Here is a 27,313-nt window from a genome sequence, read left to right as displayed (position 1 = left end):
GCTTCAGAATGAAACACAACTGCTATTGCAATTTTCAAGAGAATAACGCTCATAGTATTCTATTCTTTTACCAAAACTGACAATTACTGCATACCTACATTTCGTGATACTGTCAATGCAACTTTTCTTCTTTGACTTAGCACATAAAAGATGTACATGCCCATCCTGTCTACAATTGCTCACCATATAATTGTAAATCTTATGTAAATCAGCACAAAATTCTACTGTTCTACTTCTAGAAATGGAATAATCAGGGAAAGAAATGAACAGCCTACAGATTTCAGCTTGAACAAAGAGAAAGGGCATGAAATAAGTACAAGTTTTTCTAGTATTGTTCATTACATTTGTTTTTTAGCATCCTGATGTAATGAGCATTCATATAAATATGCCTCAGATGTTTTGAAATTTTGTCATGTGTATAAGATTGTGAGTTATGCTTTTGGGATCCCAGTCCTGAGTTTTAATTCTTTTTATTGATCTCAGGATGCTATTATCTCCTCCAGGCAGTCTCTACAAAGTTCAGCCTAGCAATCAAATTAAGTTCTTCTGTCCTGTTTTGAAATGCAGGACATTTACATCCTAAAGACAGCTATCCTGAGCTAATCTGCCAGTGAACAGATCCTCTACAGCCATTGTCTCTGGGGGTTGGGAAGGGTGAAAGAGAAGTTATTTATTTACCAGAGACTTATTCTACCTGAGCCTCTGATATGCAAAGTATGAGCCATAGCTTTCCACTGGCTACAGGCAGAAGAAGCAGATGTCTGACAGCTTTGTTGCACAACTGATCACGCAATATAAACGAAACTAATCTCTGATCCAGATCCTGGACCAGGGCCATGCTTTGACATGGCCAAAACGTGCTGATCTCTGAGGTCAGTGAGACTCTGTGAGACTTGACAAAGCATTCTGGGGAAGAATGAAGACCCCCCCTAAAAAAAATCCAGGTCACTCTCTTTCTGACAGTTCACTTCCTTTACCCATGGTTGATTCAACAACTACATCCAGACAGTCCCAAATAGCTCCTGGCTTTTGTCACCCAACAATTAATCCTTCTGGGATAACAACAAGAAACCTTAATATATGACAAGACTCCAGGCAAAATCACTCCTCAAGCATGGCCACAGTGGCTTCTACTCAGAGAAAAATGTGTCAATGGCTGCAAAGAGATGAGTTTGCTATGTCTCTGCTATCTGAGACTTCCCTCAAGGGATTTCACAAATAATTGATTGGTCCTCTTGGGACCCTAAAGGATAGAAAAGGAATGTCATAACCATGAACGTGTCTTTGCAGGATTTTAATTGGAGAGAGGTCTGCTGCTCTTTGCAGGTATTACTCAGATACAAGCTCTAACAGGGTATCTATGATACTTAGATACAAGCTCTAACAGGAACTGATGCTCAGCTGTGCCAGCTGAATTCATGCATCAGGCACTATAAATCTTATGAGCAAAGGCATTATCCTTACATGAAGGTCTGCCAATATTTTAGCTTCAGGATCCCAGAGAATTGCCTTTCAACATATATTACAGTCTGGCTGTTCCCTTAAAAATCGGTACTAGCCAAGGACCTTCTGTAAGAACAAAGAAAGCTACTTCTCATCTCTCAGAAGACATCAAATATTTATTGAAATCTTCATTTATTTAGCCACCCACAGAGAACCACATACAAGAGATCTTAGCTGCTGGTTTGACCTTGACTATTTAATGAGATGTATAATGATTCCATTGCAGCAAGCAGAGCCTGGCAGGACAAATGTAAGCAGCCACTGCATTAAAATCTCTCATCTTCTACAAAACCAGCTATGGGGAAAAATGGTAATATTAGATGAAGGAAAAAAATCTCAACATGCAGGATCAACATATGGTGGCACCAAATTTCCGATGCCAAAAGAAGAATTAATGCTATTTGCTGGCCTATTTCATGCCATAGTTTTTTCTGTGTAAGACATAGGAAACATGCATATTTTATGGTGGCTGGTAGCAACAAATTTGTTATTGTTCAAAATAAAATGTATTTAAGTAGTGTCTTCTCTCCTATTGTATATTTGCTGCTATTTACATCTGTGCAAAGCAAGTGTATTTCAATCACAAAACAGACATTTAGAGATTTTTTTTTAGAAGTAGTAAGTGTTTGTCCAAGAGTTATATGACAGTGAAGGAATAAATCACTTTCCAAAAGTCTTTCCAAAAGTCTTTCCAAAAGTCTTTCCAAAAGCAGCAGGGAGTATTAAAGATCCATTAAGCTTGTCATGACATAAAACTGCAAGATGTGCCTCCTGCTCAGAAGACAGGTTTGCACTGTGTCCATACCTCTCCATCTGGAGACACTGTGAGGAAAATAAATGTAATTCTAGTCTCTTGGGTTTCATTATTGTACCAAGGGACAAGGCTTTCATAATACAAGTACAGAGGATGCTTTGCCTACTTTCTGTTTTTTTTTTAAGTTAGCTTCTTTAGGAGGAATATTTGTCTCAATTCTGCACATTTCTTCACTGCAAAATTTTCACCTATCCAGAGATGCGAATGGCTCTCCCAGTTCCCTGTAAGCCTCCTCATTTGGAGACTCAGAGGTGCTCTACAATGTCATATATTACACAAGCTATAATGATACTTTTCAGATGTTGAGGGCTTCTAAAACATAGGCATTGTTTTTAGGTACTTAAGTCTGACTGCTGTTTAAATTCGGTCATAAAGATGGCCTGTGTCATGTAGATATCTTGGAAGAAGTGCATATGAATGAGGGAGGTGGAGGTGGGAAGGTCAACTACTTTATAGGTCAGGTCAAAGAGACATTTTAGTGAATGGAAAGGGCTGGGTTAAGGAAAGTTCACAGTCTGATTTGGGGAAGGGGACCGGTGTCCCTGAGAGAGGCACATATGTTTAGGATAAGCAATTAATAGCAATTAGGATTAGGATTTAGGATAGCAATTAATTAATTTCCAAGACAAAGCCAAGTTTATATTTCAGAAAAAGACCAAATGAACTTTTTCTCTTTCAGAAATCCACTTTGATAATCGATTTCATTGAGGAACACCTCTAATACAGAGATAGGTCACTGGGAATAAATGGAGAAGGTGAATTCTCATGCGGCCTATCTCCTTTGAGTGCTCTCCCATTGTGTGAACAACCTCAAGGCACACTGTCTAACACAGATGAATTTCCTCACTCTATCTGATCTTACACTCTACTAAAACCATGTTTTTAATGACCAGAAAGTTCACCTTCAAAGTGGAGTAGTAAACCAATCTGTAGGTCATGTCCAACCCATTGGAAGTTGGTGGACTTTCCAACAGGAAGAGCAGCAGGTGTAGAGTAGGAATATCCCCACTGGCGCACATTTACTCTCCAACCTCTCAGTGCAGATCTGTCTTTGCTCTTCCCTGCTGAGCTGCTGCCCCAGTACCAGGCCCCTCCTCTATCACTTGCACAGCCCCTTCCAAATCTGTAATTCCTGAGCCCACTGAACTCATCTCTGGGAGCATCATGTAAATTATGGACATGGTTACAGACAAGAGTTTACCAAATCCCAGTATTACTGAGCTATCTGGGTTTTTTTGCCAGGCCAGCTTTTACCAGTGTATAATAGCCAGCTTGGCCATAGGGTGATGGGGATGATTGCAGTCAAGGGTCAACAGTATTCTTACTCCTTTTGAACACAGCTCCTAAGAAGCCTCTTTCACCTTGGGCTGTCAACTCGTAGAGGCACAGGCAATACAGAGGGTAAAAGTGTGCCTTGTACATTCTTTTGCCTTGCATGGCACTGTAAGCCAAGCCACAGAGACTTTTATTTGCTTCTAGGCCTGTGCAGATTCATGGTAACAGCTTTTCAACAAGCATTGCTGGAGATATTTCTTCTGCAGTAGAAACTGAAAAATATTTCCATTGTAAAAGAGACTTTTACAAGTACTTTTAATCAGATTTTTCCCTGAGAGCCACTTAAAACTCCAAGTCAATTTTTTCAGCAGAATAACACCACTGTGGCCTTGCTGTTGTGTTACATTTGCTGTGCATATCTCTATGGACACTTTACAAACAAACAAAGATACCCTCCTAATATCTGTCTGCATTCAATGGGACTTACAAGTGCACTTAAGAAGCAAGATTAGAAACTGCTTTTCAAACACATTTCTCTGAGTTCTTGCATGTTTTTTTCCCATCTTAAAAAAAATAAATCTTAGAAGACAGGTGTTGTGAAATAGGATAAATATATACTGTAATACTATCACTAACTTAATGAAATAGTTATAAAAGAGTTTATAAAGAGTTCTGTTAACATGCAACCATCAGGAACTAATGGTGCAAACCCATCAAAATTAGTTTTCCTAGTTAATGTGTTCTCTTGTGCAGTCTGGATAATAATTCCTGGCTCAAAGTTTGTTGACAACATGGGAGTGTCCTTCTGGATTGATAGTCCTCCATGAGATATCTGTATAACATTTGCTTGGAAAATTTTTCTTGTTGAAATTTCTTGGTCATCAGTCCTGTGGCAGAAATCCTCTTGGGTTTAAGAGTCTAGTGATAATCAATGTGGTCAGCTGCATTTTGTGTTATCTGTTGTACAAACCAGAAGACTCAAATCAGAGACAAAAGCATGGAATATTTCTAGAACTAATGTTTAGATTAGGCCACCTAAATCTTAATATATCTTCAGTTTATACCGTCTTGACTTTGAATTATGTATTTTGAAAAAAAATATATTGACTCAGTGGCCACTTTTTAAACAGTGAAATGGAGCAAAGAATAAAATATACCAATGGTAAAGCATGGTTGCAAGTCTGGCTTCCCCTCTTCATTCAGGAATTCAGAAAGACAAGCCCAGACTTTCTGTCTTGGCCATTTTACTTTCACTTTTACAGCACAAAGATGTAAAGAAAGCAATTACACTGACAGAATATTCCTAAAGTTTGAAATTTGGGGAAGAATGACATGAGGGATTCCTGTTAGTAACACACAAGAGGCAGAATTTTTTTCTGATTTTTCAGCTAAAGGGGTCAGAAAATTGTTCAATCCATGCATTTCAGGAAATAGGAAGCTCTTGTGCATGCTTTTCACAGCAGAGAAGAGGGATGCACACATAAACATGCAGCTGACCTCTAGGATCCTTTCTCCCTTCTGCTCTCACATAAAGACAAAAGCTTTCAGGGATTCTGAAAACTTGTTCCTTTTGAGGGCCTGACCAGTTGCTGTGCCTGATGTACCCAGGACAGGGCTGGCCCTCCTGGCTGCCAGGGCACTGCTGATCCACCTTCAACTTTCCATCAACTTTCCATCAACCAGGACCCCCAGGGCCCTTTCCCCAGCACTGCTTTCCAGTATCTCATTCCCCAGGATACATCCAGGGTTGTCCCATCCCAGGTGCAGAATCCGGTGCTTTCCCTTGTTCAACTTCCTATGGCTGGTGATTGCCCAGCCCTCTGATTTGTCAAGGTCTCTCTGCAGGGCCTCCCTGCCTTTGAGGGAGTCGACAGCTCCTCCCAGTTTTGTATCTGCAAACTTGCTCAATGTCCCTTCCAGTCCTGTATCCCATGGTTTATGAAGCTGTTAAAGATCACAGGGCCTAAGATGGATCACTGTGGAACCCCACTGGTGACAGGTCCCCAGTCTGATGTCACCCCATTCCCTGTCAGCCTTTGTGCCTGATCTATGTTCATCCATCACATGATGTGTTTATCCAGCTGTGAGCTGGACATTTTATCCAGAAGGATTCTATGAAACAGCATTGAAAGCTTTACTGAAATCCAAAAAGATCAACTGGCTTCCCTTGATCAACCAGGTGGGTTACCTTGCCATAAAAGGAAATAAAGCTTGACAAGCAGCACTTTCCTCACATGAAGCTATGCTGGCTGTGGTCAGTGACTGCATTCTCTTTCAAGAGTATTTCAATACCTCCCAGAATAATCTTCTGCAGACTTTACCAGTCACTGAAGGGAGACTGACAGGCCTGGAGTGTCCAGGGTCCTCCTTTCTCTACTTTAAAACTTGGGCAAGATTCCAGTCAGCTGGGACCTCTCTGGATTCCCAAAACCACTCAAAAATCATCAAGAGAGGTTTTGTAATGACATCAGCCAGCTCTTTGAGGATTCTCAGATGAATGTCATCAGGCCACGTGCATTTGTAGGTGTCGCGTTCTGCAAGAGCAGGATCATGTCCAGAGAAGCTACAGTAGCTGGGAACCAGCATGGGACAGGAGCGAGATGGGCCTTTTCTCATGAAACCATTTATTCAGCATGGGAACAAACTCAGATCCAGAGACAGAGAGCCCCGAACAGAGGCAGGGTGATGGGTTTTGAGGGACAGAACTAGGGTGGAGTTCAGGGTCAAGGACCACTAGAAACACAACAAGGGAGAAACCCCAGGGGCTCAAACCCAAACAGAACTCCTGGGCCACCCCTGATGAGGTCTGGGGTGGGACAACTTCATCCAGGCCTCAAATGGTCTATCCCCAAAGCAGGAGGTCAAAATTCACACTAGCCGGGCTTACAGCCATGGGTCTCACTTTAACAATGCTTATCTGAAACTAAATCTTTGCCTCCCTGAGGCACCTCACAACATGTAGGGATCTAGCTGGATCAGCAGCAGCTGTAGGGAGCAGCAGCCTCAGGGTCAACATCACTCTTGCAGTCATGGTCCTCCAGGTCAGGGCACTGAGACCCCCTTGGTTTGTCATCTGTGTTAAAGACAGAGATAAAGAATGAGTTAAATACCTCTGCTTTGTCTATGTTCCTGTTTTTGAAGCGACCATTCTCACCCTGTAATGGGCTGGGGTTGTTTTCATACTGCCTTTCGTCATTAATATATTTGAAAAAATTATTTTTATTGTCCCCCACATTTCTAACCAGTTTTATCTCCAGCTGAGCTCTGGCCGCATGAATTTTCTCCCTGCAGTGACAAGCAACATCTCTGTGTTCTTCCCATGTCCACTGGGCATACACCTTTCTTCTTCTGCCATATTTTCAAGAGAAGATTCCTGTTCTGCCTCTCCTGCTTGAGTTCTGACATTTGTGAATTTCCTGTTCCCATGCCCTTAGGAGGTGGTTTAAAAAGTGAGCAGTAATGATGAAAAAAACCTCAAGCTCCTGCTTACAGAAAGTCATGGGGCTTTCAGAAACAGCAACAATGCCTCTTCTCAGGCACAGCCATCCACCTTACCCACACAGATTTCATGGAATATTCTGAGTTGGAAGGGATACACAAGTGTCATTGAATCCAACCATTAAGTGAAGGGCCCATATGGGGGTCAGACCCACAACTCTGGTGTTATTACTCTGCTCTAATCAGCTGAGCTACACCCAGACCATTTCTTAGAATCCCCCATGAAATAGGGAAAGGGAAGACTGTAGGCTGGCTTTTCCACAGGAGAACAGAATATCATATGACTTAGTGAGCCCTAAGAACATGTGAGGACATTTCAGACAATAACTGCATATTTGAATATTTCCACGAGAACATCTCGTCCCAGCTGATCCAGAATCCTTCCTGTGGGGAATGAAATGTCTGAGCTCTCTACAGAATGAAAGAAAAGGAGCACTAAGGCAAAGTAGTAAGTAAGCAAGCACATTTTTGTGAAACTACAAGAAACTGAAAAATGGCTTTATTTTCTGCAGTGAATTTAATTTGGGTAAGAAATTAAAGAAAACCAGAAGCCTATCCAAAAAAAATAAAATTGAAAAAAGTAAAACCTTTGCATTTTAAGTGCTTCAGTTTATTATTTTAAAAAGTTTAATAAATTGGGAGATTTTACATAGCTGTTAATTCCCTGCATCCTGCTGCTCTTTACTTCCTGAGCTAGTTCTATTGCTGGGTGAAACAGAAAGATATCTTAGAAGCAGCACTGCTTTACACAGTGAGTCACAAGATGGAATAGCTAAAAAGAGCTCCACAATTTATTCCTGATCTTAAATGGGATCTGACTTGGATCCTTTTGATCAAACTGCTGCTGGAAACCTCCGCTTGTGAGCCATCATTAACACTTTTTGTCTTCTTGTGTACTTCCCTTGATGTTATTACAATCAATAATCACTGAACTAGGGAATCAAATGTACTTTTGAGGGAATCAAGGACATTCAGAGCATTTCAAGGTGACTTTGCTTAGTGAATGAAGTGATTCCACATAAAAGCAAAAATATCGTGATTTTAGACAGAGTTGGCAGCTCAAAGTGCAGCGTCTTCAATTATAAGCGGTATAGAAAGCAACATGTCAAGAAAAGAACAGAGTGATTCAGTAAAACACCCTTGTAAGCAACAGAATTAATATAATTCCATCTCTAGATCAGAGAATCGTAAAATCATAGAATAGTTTGGGTTGGGACAGACATTAAAATCATCCAGTTCCAAGCCTCATGGGCACAGACACCTTCCTCTGGACCAGGTTACTCAGGACCCCATCCAACCTGGTGTTGAACACTTCCAGAGAGGGGGCTCCCACAGCTTCTCTGGGCACACTGTTCCAGTGCCTCACCACTCCACAGTAAGGAATTTCTTCTGAATATCTAATCTAAACCTACCCTCTTTCAGTTTGAAATCATCCCCCTCTTTCCTATCACTACGTACCCTTTAGGTACAGGAAGGCCAATAATCTCAGATAGTCACAGAAGAGTGATTAGAGATGGGCTTACATTGATTATCCATTTTGTTAGGACTGTTAAAGGGAAAAAGCCCCTCAAAATTACCTGCCTAACAGCACAATTAAAATAATTCTGGGTCATAGGATTGATGAAGCAGGCCTTTTTTGTTATAGATCTTGCAAAAACACCCAATACACTTACTAGAGTAGCTCTGAATACACAGCAAAGTATCAAAATGCATTAAAAACATCATCCTTTCAGGCTATGTGTTTCCTTATGTCACTAATTTCTTAATCTATTTTAAATCTACCCACTCACTGTCAGACTGCAATAATTCTTCAGTCAGATTCCCATTTATAAGAAGATGTCCTGAGAGCTGACATCAATGGAAAATGCAAGCATTCACTTCTTTGCCAGATTTATCCACACACTGCTCCACAGCCTCTTATAAAACTTATCTTCCACTACAGTTACCTCACTCAGTAGCTGGCGTATTTTATACTATAAAACTCCTAGAATGTAATCTTCTAGTCCTGGGATAAATTCTATATCCTTTAGAAAGATACAATGGAAAGTTAGTGACCCTGCAAACAACTGAATAATAAAAAAATGAAATGTGGATAAACTTTCTTGTTTGACATACATGAGAAATGAGTAAACTACCCAAGTTAGAAGTGAGGAATAAACACTGCTAGAGTGGCTTCAACTTTAATATAACCTTTGACTCCAGATATATAAACCCTTTTGTGTTTCCTGCAGAGTCCAACAAGTCTCCAAATAAACTCCTCTGTTGACCACACTTTTACCTCTTCACCCGACTTCAGAAAGTTTTAAAGATTTTTCAGATGTCCCCATTCCCCAAACATCCTGCCTTCCACCTCACACAGATTATTTTATGTCCAGCTACACGTATTTTGTCAGGAAGCAGCATAAATGCACATTGCAGATGTGGTGTTCCTTATTTTAGCCAGGGCCTCCAGTGGGGATAAATGTGCGAACTGGAGCAGAGTCCCAGGAGATGGCTGCTTGCAGTTTGCCAAGCAGGGCTGTGTGCAGCACGGATGATTCACCCTGCTGGTGCCGGCTGTTTCTCAAACTCGGGAAAGGACTCAGAAATGGCATGGTGGAGGAGAAGTTAAAGATAATATTCTTTTCTTTGATACAATATCTTCATGTGGAACTGAATCACTCGGGTGTGAAGAGACGAAATGTTTTGTTCAAGCTCATTTTCTAAATGCCTTAAAAAAATAAATTACTTTCTTTCAATTTTTTTTCCCCCAGAGTTTTTACAAGGACCTGTTTCTCTCTTCTCCTGACAAGCTGAACAAACCATGGAATTGTCTAGCTATTTGTCCAAATACTCAAAGGCTCACAGCGAAGAAAGAGCTCATTTCATGTACATGATTGCAGACGCTCACCTCCAGTGTGGACTTGTGGTCTATTTGTGGCCACACCATTTTGCAACTGTTGAGAAAATTCTTCTATATATAACCCTGAAGTCACCACCTTGAATGGTTAACCATTCAATTGCAGATAACATCCACTGAGAGGGCTCACCTGGAACTTCACTGGTGCCTAACTCTTATTTTACTGGATTTTAAACACCAGCTCCCACTGAAGATTGCAGGCCCCCTGGATTCATGTTACCTGAAGGGCAGTGCAAGCCTGGCTGTAATCTCTTGAGACAGCTACATCCATTGAAACAGCGACACCATGAATCACAAGAGTAAAACCTGTATGTGCAAGAAGCAGAGTTTTCTTGGCAACTGGCCCACTGAGCTAACACTCACCTCTGGAAGATGTCCAGAAACCTTGACTTCTTAGCAACAGTATAAAATAGCAATGATTATTCTGTCTTTCCTTTCTGAAATACAGCCATTTTCAGTGCAGACTGAAAATGCAAAATCCAGATCTAGATTTACAAGGGAGTTTTCACTCACTATTAAAAGACCCATTTGTCAGGATACCTCAGCCCTAAGTTGCATAGCTAACTCCATGCATTGCTTCACATGCAATACATGGAAAAAATTAGGCTCTAGACATATGATATCCTCAAATCTAGCAAGCTGGGTAGGTGGCACACGTTAGCAGACAGAAACTGGTGAGATTTGGATCACATCTCTAGCCTGTGTGGAGCTCCCTACTCCGGTATTGGTTTCAAACCACCTGATTTCACCTAGCTGTGAGTCCTATCTGTCAGACCTTCTCAACAAGTATGGCCTCAACAGTGGCTCTATTCCAATGGTGGGCTTACCTGGGTATTTATGCAAAAAAGTACAACTAGAATAGATAATTCCTGTGCTGTAGGAGGTTGAATCTATGTTTTACAGACCCAAATTACTTTGCCAATGGTACTCAGATGGAAAAGATTCTTTTCAGTCACTGTTGTGGAAGAACATCCATCCTTGTAGATGTATTAAATATTCACATTTATTAAATTAAATATGCCCTAGAAAAAAAGACATGAATGAACATGTCACTGTAGTTTACTGTTTTCCTATGATTCTCATCTGGGAAAAGAGAAGAATCTCACTTTCTGCACTTTCTTCCAATTCAAAATTTAAATATTTGAAAAGAAGTACTCTCTTCCACAAGAAGCCTATGGCTTAGCCCCTTAGTGTTTTCATATTATTCTTCTTTCCTTCCTCTGACCTAATAAATATTTAACTATTCCCTGGAAAGTAGAAGTTGAAAGAATTCCCCTCCAGCCTACTCAGGTAATCTCTTAGAAAATGTATTGTGGGCCTCATATTCTGTGTCTGTATATGTATTCTGTGAATACTTATTAGGTCATAGGTCTGAGGTACTGAAATTACCAGCAGCCTCTATATTTTGTGCTGTCCCTTTTCTAATAGATGTGGTCTAAACTGCTTCTGAGTTGAGAAAGAGAGATAGAAAGAACCTCACCTGCAAAGCCTGCATGAGCTATTCAACATCTGGCTCCTTAGAATGGAATATTGATAAAACTGAGGCATTTCCAACATACTTAAAAGAAAAATTTTAGATAATTTGCTGATGAGAACATAAGTGACTGTGGACTTGGACAACTCTAAAATAAGGCAAAGCAAAGCGTTGCATTTTGAATACTTAAGTAGCAAAGACTGCTAAAGCCAAAGTCCCAGATAATTTCTTTTGTGCTTTTCAGGCTGAGGGTCCTAAGTCCTTAAGCTTTCTTATGCTCAGCATTGCAGTGACATGCCAGGGACTGTGTGTAAGGGAGAGCATCCCTGGTGTCACCTCTCCCTGGAACTACCACAGGTTGCTCTGAGGTGCCAATGCCTGCCCCTCCAGAGTAAGGCACATGTTATGAGATAGGGCAGATGTGTGGGGCTGTCCCTCCCTTGCTGTGTGAGGCAGCGTGGCAGGAGGCCCTACAGACACCCCTCTGACCTGGCAAACAGTGCCAGGAGGAGCCACTGCAGCCCAGTAGCATCTAAAGAAACACTGACTCTTCCAAGAAGCTTTCCCCACATGACTTGAGGAGTTTAACTAGCAGTTTCATACTCTGTCATGATTGTATTCTGAAAATAGCACAGCTTTTTTTGATCCTGCTGCCAAAGGAAGAGATGGGATATCTGGCAGCAGAAAGCTGCTGGATTTGTCAATAGGAGCACAGTCACAAGACAGGAAAGAGTCAGAAGTTGCACTGGACATTGGGGCTCTAGGTTGCTGCTTACTTTGGCTTTAACTTTTCAGACTTGTTGCATGCAATTAGAGAGGGACTCTGAAAATTTGTCCCCAGAAATGCAACAGTGAGAAGATTACTCAAATAACAGGAAGCTCACTGAATCCCTATACACTCACAGTGTTACAAACATGAAATTTGTACAGCAAGGAAGAAATTTATGCAATGGGAGATGCAACAAGAAGAGATCCAGCGGGTGGTAAACTCAATCAGATTCATAGAAGAGCAGAAATACAGAACCTTGGCAAACCATGTGCTCCAGTCCTTTGGAATGAAGCTGGTCAATGGTCTGTACTAAGATAATTCTGAGAGCTTTTTGTCTAATCCATCCTAAAAACCTCTGCTGAAGGATACTACACAACTTCCATAGGAGCACAATTTCAGTGCTTTAACAGCCAAAAGGAAGTTTTCTCTTACACCCAGTGAGTTAATTTTGGTATAATTTAAGCTAATTTATGTTTGCTCTCATTCCATTGGCCCGGAAGAATTACTTATCATCATCTTCTTTACAATACCACTTTATAGCAACGGAAGGTAAAAAAATGTTTTTCATCTTACTGGGATCAAGTAGAAGGAATAATTACCTCCCACATCTTTGTCAGCTCCTATGTAAATGCAACCCAGAGTAAAATTTGCCTACTTGGCTACATTGTGAGTGTTTTGTGGTTTTTTTTGGTATCCTGTAACTTAAATCTTGCCTTTCTCTGAATAACATCTTGGTACTGGTTGTATCATTTCATTGGTTAGCCTGTAAATGAAAGTGTTAATAATTTAACTTTGTAGTCGAAGGAAAAATAGAAACTACTGTAAATATGCAGGGATGTCCATGTGCTTTATCTTTCTTTCCAGAACAGACCTGCTCTTCTCTCTTAAAAATGTAAGTTCACACTGTGCTAGAAATAACATAGCATAAAGTGTTATAAGTATTATGGGGTAACTCTTATTGTTGCAAAACTTTTATTTAAGGCTGAATAAATACTCAGATTCTTCCAACTTATTTATTTATAAAGGAAGTTTATTCATTTATTCCAGAGGCATCATCTTCTGTCCTCTTACTTTGAGTAATTTTAAGAAAATTATTCTAATATATAGTCCCACAGGAGATCATTAGTCATCTTCACAAATGGAAAATTCTTAAAGAAAACAAAACAAAAAAAATTTAGATCTTCACTAACTCAGAGATTTCAGACTTCAGGAAAAACCCATTTCTGCATCCAGACTCTGCAGTAGTACAGAATTAGTCATCATGAATGTATATCCACTGTGGTTTCAGTTGGAGGGAACCTGTAACTCCAGTACTTCAGCTTCAATATTTTATAGAACTTGTTGCACCTTCTTTAGCCTCCCATTTTTCTCACTTGCAGGATACAGAAAAGAGAAAATAAATCCAAGAATTAAAATAATAAAATAAAATTCTATTCTTATGCAAAAGCGTTTTGCTTTGTTTTTTTTGGTTTTTTAGTTACAAAGTTAGAAAATCTCTGTTAATCTAGAAAAGCTAGATAATCAAGAAGAAGAATTAAAGTGTGTAGTCTGAAAATTGCCTGAATTACCCGTATTTTCTGGCAGAAACAAAGAGAAAGAGAGAGAACAAAATAATTAAAATCTTATTAAAGCCTCCCCCTCCATGTCAAGTGTGTTTTATGCCTCATAACCATTTACCTCTCAACTCAATAAATAATGGCTATCAAGAAATAGGAGGAGCCCATGGCAAATAAAAGTATAGTACACAGAAATCCTATTGTTATTTTTTACTTATTGTTAAGAGCCAGGCTCTAGGGTTTATGAGGCCCCTTACTGCTAACAGATGAATGTGATGTATTTTAAAATTAAGCCCATTCTTCAGTTAAAAGTCAACCATTTAAATTTCTTCCTGAAAGTAGAAAGAATGGTTTTTAATCAGCTCTTCTGCAAGATATTTTAACATGGTTTGGTAGATTTTCCCTAGTTCATATGTACAGCAAGTCTAATAATGTACTGTAGGCTTTAGAAATGGGATTTACCTTCTGGCAGAATTTCGTTTTGCGCATAGACATCACTATGATTTAATAAAAATCTCCTTGATATACCCCTGTGGCATTCCTCACCACAATATAGCCTTGTTGTTACAGAAATGAAACAACAGAATTGAAAATAAAGCTTAGGAAGGCCCAAAAAATACTTTGCTGTTGTGTGAAAAATGGTCTGTCCTCTGAGGCAGCCTGGTATAACACATGGACCTGAGTGGTATCTCACTCTTTACTTTCACAGACTAAAATTAATTAAAAAAAACAAAAACCAAAAAAACTTGTAACAAACATGACCCAGGATGTGAATAAACAGATCATTTAATGAAAAAAGCAAAAGGTTTAAAAGCTGTTCTGTTAACGAGAATTTGGTCCTTTGCATGTTGTTCCCCGACTGGCCTGCACTGCTCTTACCACTCCTGCTCCAAACCAATCTCAGCAGAAGAAGGGAGAAAGAAATATTAAATCTAGTCCACAAACTAGAATTCAGTGCTTGTGCCAGAAAGACATTTGTCTACACCCAGGTGGCCTCCTGTGTCTGTGTGTGGATGACAGCACTCATCATACATGGGCAAACAGGGAGGTAGAAATGCAAGCATGGATGGCAGATTGAAACCCAAAATATGAAATGGATCGTATTTTGATCTCAGGCTCAAAGCAGGAAGAGTTGAGTGTTCTGGAATGAGGAACAAACCCATTGAAAAGATACTGAGCTGTGTTAAAGCTTTAGCCTACATGACATGCAGCCACATGCAATATCTGATAGATACAATGATTTATGGAAACCCATTATATATTGCAATAGTGTTTTATGTAACTTCCTGATTCCTCAACTGCTAAAGAAAAGAGAAAGGATTACTCATGTGAGTAAAAATGTTATGAAACCTGAGTATCATTAAACATGATATTCCACACACAGAACACTGAGCTTTAAGAAATTCTAGTAAACAACATTATCTTCAGTGAAACTTCTGAGGTCAGTACCTGATGATCTGACCTAGTTCAGCAGCTGATCTGCTGCTGATATGCTGAGCAGTTGACTCATGCCTAGCCTCAGACAGATCACTCTGTAGCCCAAAGAGAGAATACAGCTTGGAGAAGTCTCAGATTGTGCCCATGGGATGTTTTTGATAGGCTGCATTTCTTTCAGTTCTGATCAACTAATGGGGAAACTTTGAAATACAGTATTATTTGCTACATTCATTTCTCAGTAAGAAATCTGCCTTTTACTTGTTTTCAACATGTTATCTTAGAATTCCACTGTTGCATTGAAAAACCAAAGGTGGCAAGGAGAAAGTTAGGGGGAAGCTTTAAAGATCAAAGCTTAGAATTGCCTATAGCAACCTTATTATTGCTGTTAAGAACATTATTCCCACAGGACATTTTTCATTTTCACCAGAAACAAATTTTCCAAAATTTTAGTCAAAAACTTTAACCATCCAGGAAATGCACTGCCATGCTGCTGCCTAAACAGCATAAACATACTTAGAAATTAACAGATTTAGTTTATTTTCAAGCTGTCATTCTCAGTGACACTGGTATAGTATATGGTTTTAATTTAATACTTGGCCTGAGTATGCTGTATTCCTGTGGCATATTTCGTGAGAGAGGCAAACAGTACAGAATACAGGAAAGGTTGTGTAGACCTACTAAGGAAAACATATGGATAGCTCTTATTTGGCTCTGACACTACTGAAACATCAAGATTTGCCAGCTATTGCTTCACAGAATTCTTGATCTGACACTAGCACATGGATGGACATGTCTTCAAAATCCAAAAAACTGCTTTTACAGAGAAGAAAGTTTTGCAAGATGCATTAAAATAAATTTTTAAAGAGCTGGGAAGAGTGTGAGATAATCTGCTTAATGGGAGGATATACTACTTGTAAGTCTCAAGTGGTTCACATGTTGGAGTCCTATTAAAGATAGATCAGAGGTGAAGTGATAAACAGAGCGTGGAATAGCTTTCTAGATAATTTCTCATGGCTTTTCACAACACTCATTCTGACTTCATAGAATTCCATTTTCAAAAAAAAAAAAAAATCAGCTTCTTTCTGAAAGTCCTTTCTTTTCCAGTGTGCACAGAAGTAATAAAGTCATCCCTAACTATATATACAGAGACATCTTTCCATAGTAATTCAGCCCATATCTGTGTATATTTATCAGAACAGCTGCTGACTGGATACATAATTCAGTGATGCACAGAATGCCTTAATGCAGCAATTCCATTACACCCCAATGTAATATGGCTGAGGATACAAACATAAGGAGCTGAAGATACAAATCCTCCTGGAAATGTAAAGAGACATCAGGATAAATAATCAGACAGCACATACTACGAAGCAAATGTATTGCTCTGTCATGGCTCCTGAAGTGTTTCCTCTAGCTTCTCTGGTGCAGGTGAGCAGTTAGCAGATACTATGCACCAGAGGACAGGTTAGATGGAAACTGCCTTGCTTGATAAGCAGAGGATGAGGATTCAGAAGGTCAAAGTTTAATGTCCATATCTGCCACAGATTAGCTGGTATATGGAGGATAATTCACGTAGCTATTTTATGTTACATTTTCTTCCCATACTAACTTAGGACAGCATTGCTGTGGGTAAAACACGCTCTTGGGTCCCCTAGGCACAATGATTCGTGACTGTGTGCATCTCAGAGCACCAGAGAACAGCCAAGATGCTGGAAGCTCAGTTACATGCATGCTACTTTACCCTGGGAGTGTTTCAGGGACTGTGTTTACACCATACAGTTGAGGAAAGCTGTAGAAGCTAAGTAAACTGCATTGCAGTCTTCAGATTAATTTTTTCTGCCCTCCCAGCACAGAACAGATGAAGTAAATTATATTCCCCCTTTCCATTCCCAATGCACAGCAGAAGTTATAATGCCATGTTCATATTTACAGTATGTATATCCTTTTAAGCCTCTGACTACTGTAAAAGGGTCCATCAGCAGCGATGGAAAACAAAAAATATCCTACAGAAGTTTACATTTGTAAATCTGAAAATGTTGCAAATTTCCAAATATTCCAATTCTTTCGTGAGCTGTAAAAAAGAAAACAACTCTCCCACACACTGATGCTGACTCATGCACTGCAGGATTACTGAGACATGGCATCCCTGGAGGATTATTCAGTTACTCAGGGAAAACTGTAGGATAATTGTCCCTCCCTTTTCATGACCATTCATGAAAATACCTACTGAATATTTTTCTGCTGCTGCAGGCAAACTCTCTGAGCTGTGTTCTGGCAGGAAGATACTCCTCCTCTTCTGCATTAACATTTTGATCTTCAGAAATGTAAATGGTCTGAGAAACCTAGTGAGCTTTCTATCTGTCCAAAATCTAAAGAAAGGCCATGTCTATTGCTTTTGGCTGCTTCAGACAAAAACATGTAAAATAGTTTCTGCAGATTGCTTTTAATTTACTGTAGACACATGCCGACTGTTGAGTTTCCAATGCACAAGTTTGAGCAAGAGGAAGACAGCAGTGAGAACAGAACCTTGCCTGTTACAGATGCACATCAGATATTTAACAGATATAATTAGGCTATTAATTACCATGGAATGAGTTTGAAATAAGTGTTTGTTTTTATTAACGGTTTGCTTAGTCAACATGAAGAATTCAGACTTCCATGAATTGCAAAGTGATTTCTGAGGCTAATGATAATTAGAGTGTTGAAAGAGAAGGGTAGCCCATTTCATTTAAGAAAAATATAGAGGAACAAAAGGGTTGACTTCTGGAAATTGCTTCAAAAGTCAGTCTTGGAAACATGCTATGAAATGCTCACCACCCTCACAGAATTAGATCTGAACCTCCCCTCAACCCAGTTTTTCTGTTAGAATATGTTAAGTGCCCAACACCACAAGCCTTCCTACCCATTATTATCTTTAGGTATGCAAATAAATATTTAGCAATTGTGTTGATAATCTGTATTTTTTTTTTTTTCCTTTTTCTAAATCCTGAAGGATAAGGAACTTTCTCTACAGCATAAAACTAATATTTAACTCCCCAGGTAAAATAGATTTACATTGGTGCTTACTGGTATTTATTAAGTGCTTTAAAATAGTGCTGTCAATTTTACAGAAAATACTAAGAAAATACTATTTCTTATGGCAAACCTCTATTTTCTTAGGGTAACTGTTTCCTTAAGCACACCAAACTCAGGGTGATTTCAAAATCCAGGGACATAAATCCTGAAGGTTAATTCCAGCGCTCTGAAGAAATCCCTTTGCTGTTTCTTGCTGCTGCGTCACATACAAATCCACCTAATTCCCGCTCCTGTGCCCAGTCCCTTGCATTCAGGTAAGTGCTGTGGGCATGGTTTTCCTTCTCCCCTTTGTGCTAGAATTGAGCCAGCATCTTCCTTCCTGCTCAAAGACCTTGTCTGACCTTGAGGCTCCTTGGTTGTGAGCCGAGTGCTCCTCTGCTCCTCACCGGTGCTGGCTCCGGTGGCTCCTCCAAGAACATTTCAAAAACCGTGCTGATGATCCAGTTTGCCTCAGGCTCTTCCACGCCAAGCAGCGAGGCACAGCTTTGATTTTAACTGCGATTGCAGTGAAATTTGTTATGTGCTTGCAGTTAATAGGTGTATTATTAAGTCACGAGGATCAGGCCTCAGTAAACATGCCCTCACTGGCCTGTGATGTTGCACTTACTGGGAACTGAAAATTGTTTTGAAACCACAGTATTATTTTTATTCTACTCAGTTCCAAATAAATGAACTTTCACTACTTTTTCTGATATATCTATGGAAAGCTATCAGCTTCTCTCACAGAATAATTTTTAAATGTTTTATTTTAAGGCTCAGTGTTCTCCTGGAGTAGAAATTGTAAGTAGTAGAAATTGTGCCATGAAATTAAGGGTAAAAATGAAAAATACCTTAACCAAAGCCTCATTTCTGCACAAAGCTTCTCTTCAGTGGAAAGCCATTTTTAATTTAAGAAAACAATTTTCTACATAATGTTTATTGATATCTAGACAGCTTTCTCCTTTTAATTACCAGAATGCTCAAAAAATTCATTATTGTCCAGAGAAGAAAGTGGGGGGCTGCTATTCCAGATGCCATCAGATCTCCTTCAGAAGACAATTAAATACTTATTCAAGATTGCAGACCACTGTACCGAAGTCAACAGACTTTTGTTGTTTATATCAGCTGGAACTGTAAAGTATTTGCTGCTCTTAAGGATTTGCATCTTTCTCTATTCCCATATTTTGCACAGACCACTTTTCATCAAAAGAATTTACTTTCTTCTATAATCTGTTGTTGTAGAAGGCATGTAAATCATATATTTTTTCTGTTGTTTCTGTCATATTAAAAACTGTAACATTAAGAACTCTAACATTATGGAAGAAAAGACATTAGGATTCTCTAGGACTGTTCAAAATGAACTCTGATCTTCCTTGCTGCTTTTTGCCTGAACATGCATATTGTTATTGCCCTATTCTGTCACTTTTCTCCCATTCCCATTGTTGCTATCCTTATGGCATGGTAAGTATTTCAGAATATTACAGCTGACCAGACTAGAAGGTCACCCTTAAACTATTATAGCCTGTGAAAATGATAGAGAAGTCTTTTTTGTGCACCAAATTAAAGACTGGCATTTCGATTTAAAAAGAGGCTACATTTGACTGTTCTTCACACCACACTTAAAATTCTCTCACATCTATAATTTTCCTCTGAATAAACTATGTGCTGGATGTCAGCTCAGAGTTCAACTGCATCAAAACTTGACTCTATCTTGAATATTGAGTTTTCAATCTTTTGTCCTCCTCTAAAAGCTGTGCATCATCAGCTGTGTTCATGCTGTGATTGAAAGGTAAAATCTTGTCTCTATGAAGTCAATGGGGATTTTGCCACAGGATTCAGTGGGGTTAAAGTTTCAGCCAATCTATTTCATACAAATCCTTTATATTTTATTCTGTCTTAAATACATTCACTGCAGCTTTTAGATTTAGCTCTCAGATGAAATGGTCAGATGAAATGATAAAAAGAAATAGGTGCATTTTAAGCTATACTGTGTGATGCCTTTTAATTACTTGGAGAACAGCAAAGGACAAAGCAGGGGAAAAATCTGGGTTGGCTTTTCTATTAAACTTTAATGCTCGGTATCAGGTTTATTTTCCAGACAAAATTGTGTTATCACTGTAAAAGTAAACAGGATACTTTTAGAACTGTATGAAATATAGGTATTGATTTTCTGAAGCATTGCATTATGCAGCTCTTTTCTGAAAAACATTCTGGGTATACCATCATGCAAAGGTCTAGCTTTTGTTCAATGCCTCGTTAATTTTTCTGATGAAAGCACCAAATTTAATACAAAACCAGCTCAGTTTCTGTATAAGTTACTTTACTCTGCCCCGTGTTTAGAAATGAAATTAAATTGTCTTGATTTGAGGGTTAAAGCAAAGCTGCTGTCTCCTTCTCAGACAGAAGAAGGAAAGAAATAAATCAGTCCACTCTACCTGAAGCAGAAGGCCTAGCATGCCTTGTAACAAGGAAAGCAAGAGCTCAGAAATCTGGTTTTCAGAAAGGCTGCTCAAAAATGTACAAAAATTGATGGAAATACAGAGAATAGTCAGTCCACACTCAGATTTTTCTTGGGGAGTAGGTGTGGAAAGACACATTCCAATTAGCTGGAGAGCTGGATATTAGTTCAATATCTCTTGGAAACTTTGTTAGAAAAGAAAGAATACATCACCTGCAGGACCCATGCTATGGCTGGGGAGCAATGTGAACCTTTCCTGGTGCAGTGTGGGCTTTGCTGATACCCCTGTAGGAAGAGGTCCTTACTGTGGCCTCTGCTTCTGTAACTCATCTGTCTCAGATGAGGCTGGATGGTACCTGAACTGACTTCATTTCCTTGGGAAAAGGAGACTTACTCACCTGCTGTACTTCAAAGCAGAGCCTGTAGAGCACAGGAATAGCTGGTGACAGGGGAGTAAGGATGTCATTCAAGAAGCAAAAAGCAGCAGGCGAGTGTGCCTTGGACATCACAGAATCACACAGAATCACTAGGTTGGAAGAGACCTTTAAGATCATCAAGTCCAACCGATCCCTAACACCTCAACTAAACCATGGCACCAAGTGCCACATCCAATCTTTTTTTAAGCTCATCCAGGGATGGTGACTCCACCACCCCCCTGGGCAGAGAATTTCAGTACTTTATCCCTCCTTCCATAAAAAAATTTCCCTAATATCCAACCTGTATTTCCCTTGACACAGCTTGAGACTGTGTCTTCTTGCTCTGTCAGCTGCTGCCTGGAGAAAGAGACCAACCCCCACCTGACCACAGTGACCTCTCAGGAAGTTGTAGAGAGTGATAAGGTCACCTCTAAGTCTCCTTTTCTCCAGGCTGAACAACCCCAGCTCCCCCAGCCGTTCCTCATAGGGTTTGTGTTCCAAACCCCTCACCAGCCTCTCTGCATCCTCTGGACGCGCTCCAGTGTCTCAATGTCCTTCCCAAACTGAGGGCCCAGAACTGGACACAGCACTCCAGGTGTGGCCTCACCAGTGCCCAGTGCAGGGGGAGAATGACCTCCCTGCTCCTGCTGGCCACACCAGTCCTGATACAGGCCAGGATGCTACTCAGCATTGTCATGAGATACATGCAGCACTGTGGGAAGGGAATGAGTCTTTGGCTATTGTAAACTAACCTATTTGTGTGACTTTGCTGTTTTTTCTTACCATTCAGCCTTATTTTAGCTAGCAAGCTTTTAGTGTATTTGTTGCCCTGTAAGTAGGATCTTTTTCACCAGTTTTCCCTTGGTTTCGCATTTCAGATGGATAATACAGTGGCATTAGCATGTTATCCGATGACAGAAGAGATTACTAACACACTTACCAGACAAAAGTGATTGTTGTACAGGCAGACACAAGTCAAAAATATTAAATTTGTAAGAAGACAGAAGGAAAAGAAAATAGAATAATTTACAGCATCATCCATACTACCATGCCTCTAGAAAAGCTGTAGAAAACTTAGACTATACAAGTTATATGGGTTTATTTTATTAGCTGTGCATACAGTACTCTTAAGGCAGAGATGCTGTGATACCAACTCATGCATAATGCAAATGAAGTGTAGGTGTCCAGTATATCTCATTGCATTCTTTTACTCAGTGATTTTTAAACATTAACTTTGAGCTTCATTTAATTTCATTTAATTTTCTACAAATCGAAGAATCTTGCATTTTACAGTATGTGTAAATACAGGGTGAAGAGATACATACAAATATTTATAACATCAAAACTCCACATGCAAGTACTTACCTGGTTTCCCAGTTTGTGCAGTGTCTGAATTTGACACCTATAGGTATCAACTTTAGGTTATTAGGCTCTATTTTTAGCTATTTAAAATGGTAAAAAGAGCTTGGAGGCAGAAGAAATAACCACTCAACTCCCATCAGAAAAATAAATGTACTGTGAAACAGCCATTTTTCATGCAACCTCAAAAAAAGCTGTCATTTTGTTCTTCTTATATTACAGTTTTCATTCTCTCTGCCAGCACTTTGAATAAATCTTACAGCTGCAAGAAGCTGTGGGGTTCAGGTTCATTCCTCATGCTGGGTTTTCATATTGGCCAAGGGAGTACTCAGAAGCACACGTGGGACTAATGCTCACCTTTGTAGCAGCTGTGGCCCTTTTCCTCCAGTCCTCTCTTTCTCTGCCAGCACTATCTATTCCCTACCTCCCCTCAAACCTTTCCTGTATGTATTTACCTCTCTTTTTTCTCTTGTGGCTACATACACAAATAATTGCAAAAATGTAGTTGATATTTTAGTCTCAGAGTGGACAGGTTTGTGGGCATTTCCATTGTCCTCTGCTGAAGAGATGTGAGGTGGCAGCTGAGAAAATTTTTTTCTGGTTTCACATGTTATATGCTTAAAGTCAGTGGGTTTGACATTCTAGAGAATAGAACTGTTACAAATAAACCTCACAGAGACAGGAGAGAGGTGTTCTTTAGGCAGTGGAGATTGAATTAATGAAGGCCTTTGAAGATTGAGATGAAGGCATTGAGTAAAAAGAACTAGCAACAAAAAAAGCTTTATTTCCTCTGGCTATGTGTTGGAAGGCTTGTCCAAGTCATTGGGAGTTGCCTCAAAGTTCTGTAGAGATAACAATCCTGTTTCATGTTTCTAATGTAAAAAGAATTCTAGCCCTGTTCTAATAGTTATAGATGCTTTCTAGGAAACCAGGATAAAAATACTAGGAGATAATATTACATCTCTGCAAGATAAAATCTCCAATCAAAACAAGTTATCTCAAAGCTAATTTTCTTCAGCCCTGGTGAATATTTGGGGTTAATTCTGTATCACTGAGATGTTCTTGCTGACTTAGCTGTGGAGGGGCAAGAGTCATTGACAACCCAGGAAGAAAAAACATACACATACCTGTAGAACAGGTTAGTGGTCTCTACCAAGTAATTTGTACACTATCTACTTACAGCTGTGCAGATGAAGAGTTAACTATGGCATTGAAGTCCTACGTGTGATATGCTCTGTGTGCAAGGAGTCAGGACCTGCTGACTGAATAAATGCAATGCCAGTGTTTTGATGGGTTGGGCTACATTAAAATTAGAGTGCAATTATTGTACCTTGCTCACTGAACCCTTAGAACACTGAGGACTGAAAAGAGACTCAGAAACAACTCAAATTCAGCTGAAACTGATGTCTCAAGTATTTCATCACTGAATGATTAACAGTTTCATGGCTATAAAAGAATAATTTCATCTTCATCTTCAGCAATCTGACAATAACAGGATTTACTATTGCAGCTTTATGAAAACATCTCATTGCTTGTCAGTACTATAGCACAACATTTTTCATGACAGTATGATCACAACAGAGAATATTTCCAAGGAAAGTTTCTTTGATTGTTGTTCCAGATGGTATTTTTTCCATCCAATAATATGACTCTATTCAGTAATAATTTGTTCCTTTTTTTTGTGGAACCCCTGTGAACAAATTTCATCTTAACTTCATTACTGGAATCTAGTAAGCAACAAAGAAAAGCCTTTTATGTTTCTTTCTTAGTGATACTCTGAACTGTACCAGTTGGTGTACTGGTTACAGTAGAAGAGCCCAGAAAACAGGATCCAGTCACAATAACACCTTGCCAGCATCTAGATCTGTGTTTTCTGATGAACTCACAGCAAGCTGCTTCACTGAAACTATTCCCTGAGGGCTTCAGCTGATTAGCTTTAGAGAATTCCTAGCTTGAACAAATATTATGTGCCCTTGAACTGGTACTGCTGAAAGCTCATCCAAACACCCAGGTACCTTCTCCACCCCATGCTGGGACCAGTCTGATAGCCTGTAGTTCCTTCTGGCCTCTTCCTGATCTCAAAAGCTGTCTTGGGGAAAAAGGAAACAGCACCTGCTATCTACTCTATGTAATTAATTTATGGCATATACTTTATAACCATCTGGAAATTCACCATCTACTTCATTTTTGCTAATGATAAATAGTGTGGTTACTCAGCTGAAGATTTTAATTTTCTTCCTGATTCTGCAGTACTCTAGAATTTCAGTAATATACAAGTGTTTACTATCTTCCTTTTCTTCTTATTATTTTTTTTCCCCTCAGTGCACAGGCAAGCAATAATCACAGATTCTTGGATCCAGATGAAAGGAAACCCTTCCTTTAATTTCCTCCACTGCAGCTGTCCTGTGCTGAAGTCATCAGCCATACCTAGTGATGAGTTCTTGCAGTGGGAGCACTATCAGCTTTGTGCAAACCTCATGGAAGTTTCTGCTAAGTGCTGCAGAGATCACACCTACTGCTCCTTAAAGTTTGACAGCGTCTCCCTTTCTGCTCCACTTCAGCTTTGCTTAGCCTTTGGCAGAAAACACATGAGGTTTGTGAAAGTAGGGGAGAGTTCACCACGGTTGCTGACAGATGCACTTTGAGATACAGATACCAGTATATTAAAAGAAAGCATTCCCATCCTGCACAGTGGTATTCCACCAAGCAGGGAAACAGCCCAGTGGCTAAGGATAAATCAAAAGAGAAAGTTGTTTTGCACAGACCACCAAGGATCATCTGTTCTTGGACTGAGCTGAAAGAGAAGGTTTTTTCCCCACTGAATACTGGCTGAGTGTAGTATTAGTTCCTCTGTTCGACTGGAAACAGACTGTGCTGTCTGGCAGGCAAAATGTTGTCAGAAAGCAGGAGAAAGGTTTTCTCAGCAGTGAGTTGCAGGCTGTGCACCTGTACTGGGTGGATGGAGGTGGCTCAGGATCCTGTGTGACACTTCTGTGTGCCTGCAGCTCACGAGTGAGTTTTATTTCTTGGCCCTGATGCCATTCCAGCAAAAAACAGTGTTACGATGGCACATTCATATTTCAGAGCATTAGCTTGAAAGTAGCATAATATAAATGTGTACTGGGGACCTGAGTGCTTTACATGCTGTGACTGTTACTCTACACTTCATTGCAGGCTGCCACTAGAACACAATAATCACAATTTAATTTTTTTTTTTAATGTTAACAAGAGGTTGTGAATATGCAGCATATGTAAGCACATGTCTTTTGCAAACTTAAGACATGCAAGTAAAAATAAAACAATCCAGTGTTTTAAAATGTATGTGCAAGGAAAAATGTGACAAATCAGACATTACTTGGAAAACCTTGGTAGAAATGTTTTTCCTGGAGATCCCATTCTCTATTCCCAGGAAAAGAGCAGGCAAGATACCAGAGACCAAGGGATTCCTAAAATTAATTTTAGTTTTTAAGAATCTTGAGTGCTTCACAGACCATGTCAAAAGAAAGGCATCAGGATTCCTTGTGGATCAGACACGCTTCTAGCTGTAAAAGGGAAGAGAGTTGCACAACCTCCTTGAAAAATGTCTTTTCACACCCACTCTGGGGTTTTAAATGCATAAAAGCAGCAGGGCTAATAACAAAATTAATGAGGCTTAGGATTCATACTGTTTAGAATGCAAAAAATGCCCAAAGCAGTCAGTGTTGGGAAACTGAAATGAGTTCACCATAGGGCTAAATTGCACTTTTTCATAGGGAGAGTGATGTAATTAAACTCACTTACATACAGGACATTATTCACAGGCTAGAGGTCTACATGTTCTACCAGCAGCAGAAAATCCCACATTTGGCTTGTGTTATGAGTAGACAGTTCCTGCTAAGGTAAATTTTTACTGCCAGAAGACTATGATGTGTATTTATGAGACACTAAAATTTCAGAAAAGGTGATTTTCCAGGAATGTGATAAAAGGGAATTATTTTGGTGTAGAAGAAGGAATTCTGCTTGTCATTTCCAGCTATTCTGTAAAGCTTGACATCACAAGAATCTACTCTTAGATTGTATTTCTTTATGTGCATTTCTACATGTGTACCTCAGGTATGAACAGATATATGTATAGTGGAGGAGAATTTGCAGCTGTGTAGACATTTTGAATGTATTTTGAAAGCTTTTTGGCTAGGCTGGAGTAAAGAAGGGCAGTCATCCATACACTGCCCTAATGTCATATCATTATAAACAAGATTTGAAGGTTACTGAAAGTCTCATGAAGGATTTGCAGGAAGCTGGCAGTGTAAAAAGCAAGTGTTTTCCCCATGTGTCTATTAGAATCACAGATCTAAGCCAACCTCCTGCTCAAAGCAGAACTAAATCTGAAGTCAGACTGTTGTTCAGGTCCATGACCACTCATGACTTGGAAATTTCCAGAGTGGAAGTTCCACAGCCTCTCCACAAGCCTATTCCTATTGTTGCTTCACAACACCCAAAATTTTGTTGTTTTTTTTTTTTTAGCCAAAATTTCTCTTGCTGCAGCTGGTAATTGTCATGTCTCCTTCTTTCCCTGAGCACCTCTGAGGAGTCTGTTCCTTCTTTTGGGTAACTTCCCCCTAGTCTTTAAAGACAATTACATCTCCCCTTAGATTTCTCCATATTGAACAAGTCCAGGTCTCCTAATTTCTTCCTTTATGCATTTATGTCAGTTACTTAATCTTAGTGGATCTGTGCTGTTTGCAGTTTATCCATTTCTCTCTTGTACTGGCAAGCCCAAGACTTAATTTTCACTAGAGCTGAAACACTGAAATTTCATTAA

The 27,313-nt window shown here is 39.6% G+C and overlaps 1 long non-coding RNA gene across 1 annotated transcript in view; it reads right to left on the bottom strand.

Annotated features, from left to right (window-relative positions):
* Positions 1-27,313, bottom strand: part of LOC111924585 (uncharacterized) — a 45,208-nt gene that overhangs the window by 16,338 nt on the left and 1,557 nt on the right. The gene's annotated exons all lie outside the window — the stretch shown is intronic.

This window comes from Cyanistes caeruleus, chromosome 1, assembly GCF_971803275.1.
Source record: "Cyanistes caeruleus chromosome 1, bCyaCae1.hap1.1, whole genome shotgun sequence".
Taxonomy (NCBI): domain Eukaryota; kingdom Metazoa; phylum Chordata; class Aves; order Passeriformes; family Paridae; genus Cyanistes; species Cyanistes caeruleus.
The sequence above is the reverse complement of the archived record's forward strand: the minus strand, read 5'-3'. Positions and strand labels throughout refer to the sequence as shown.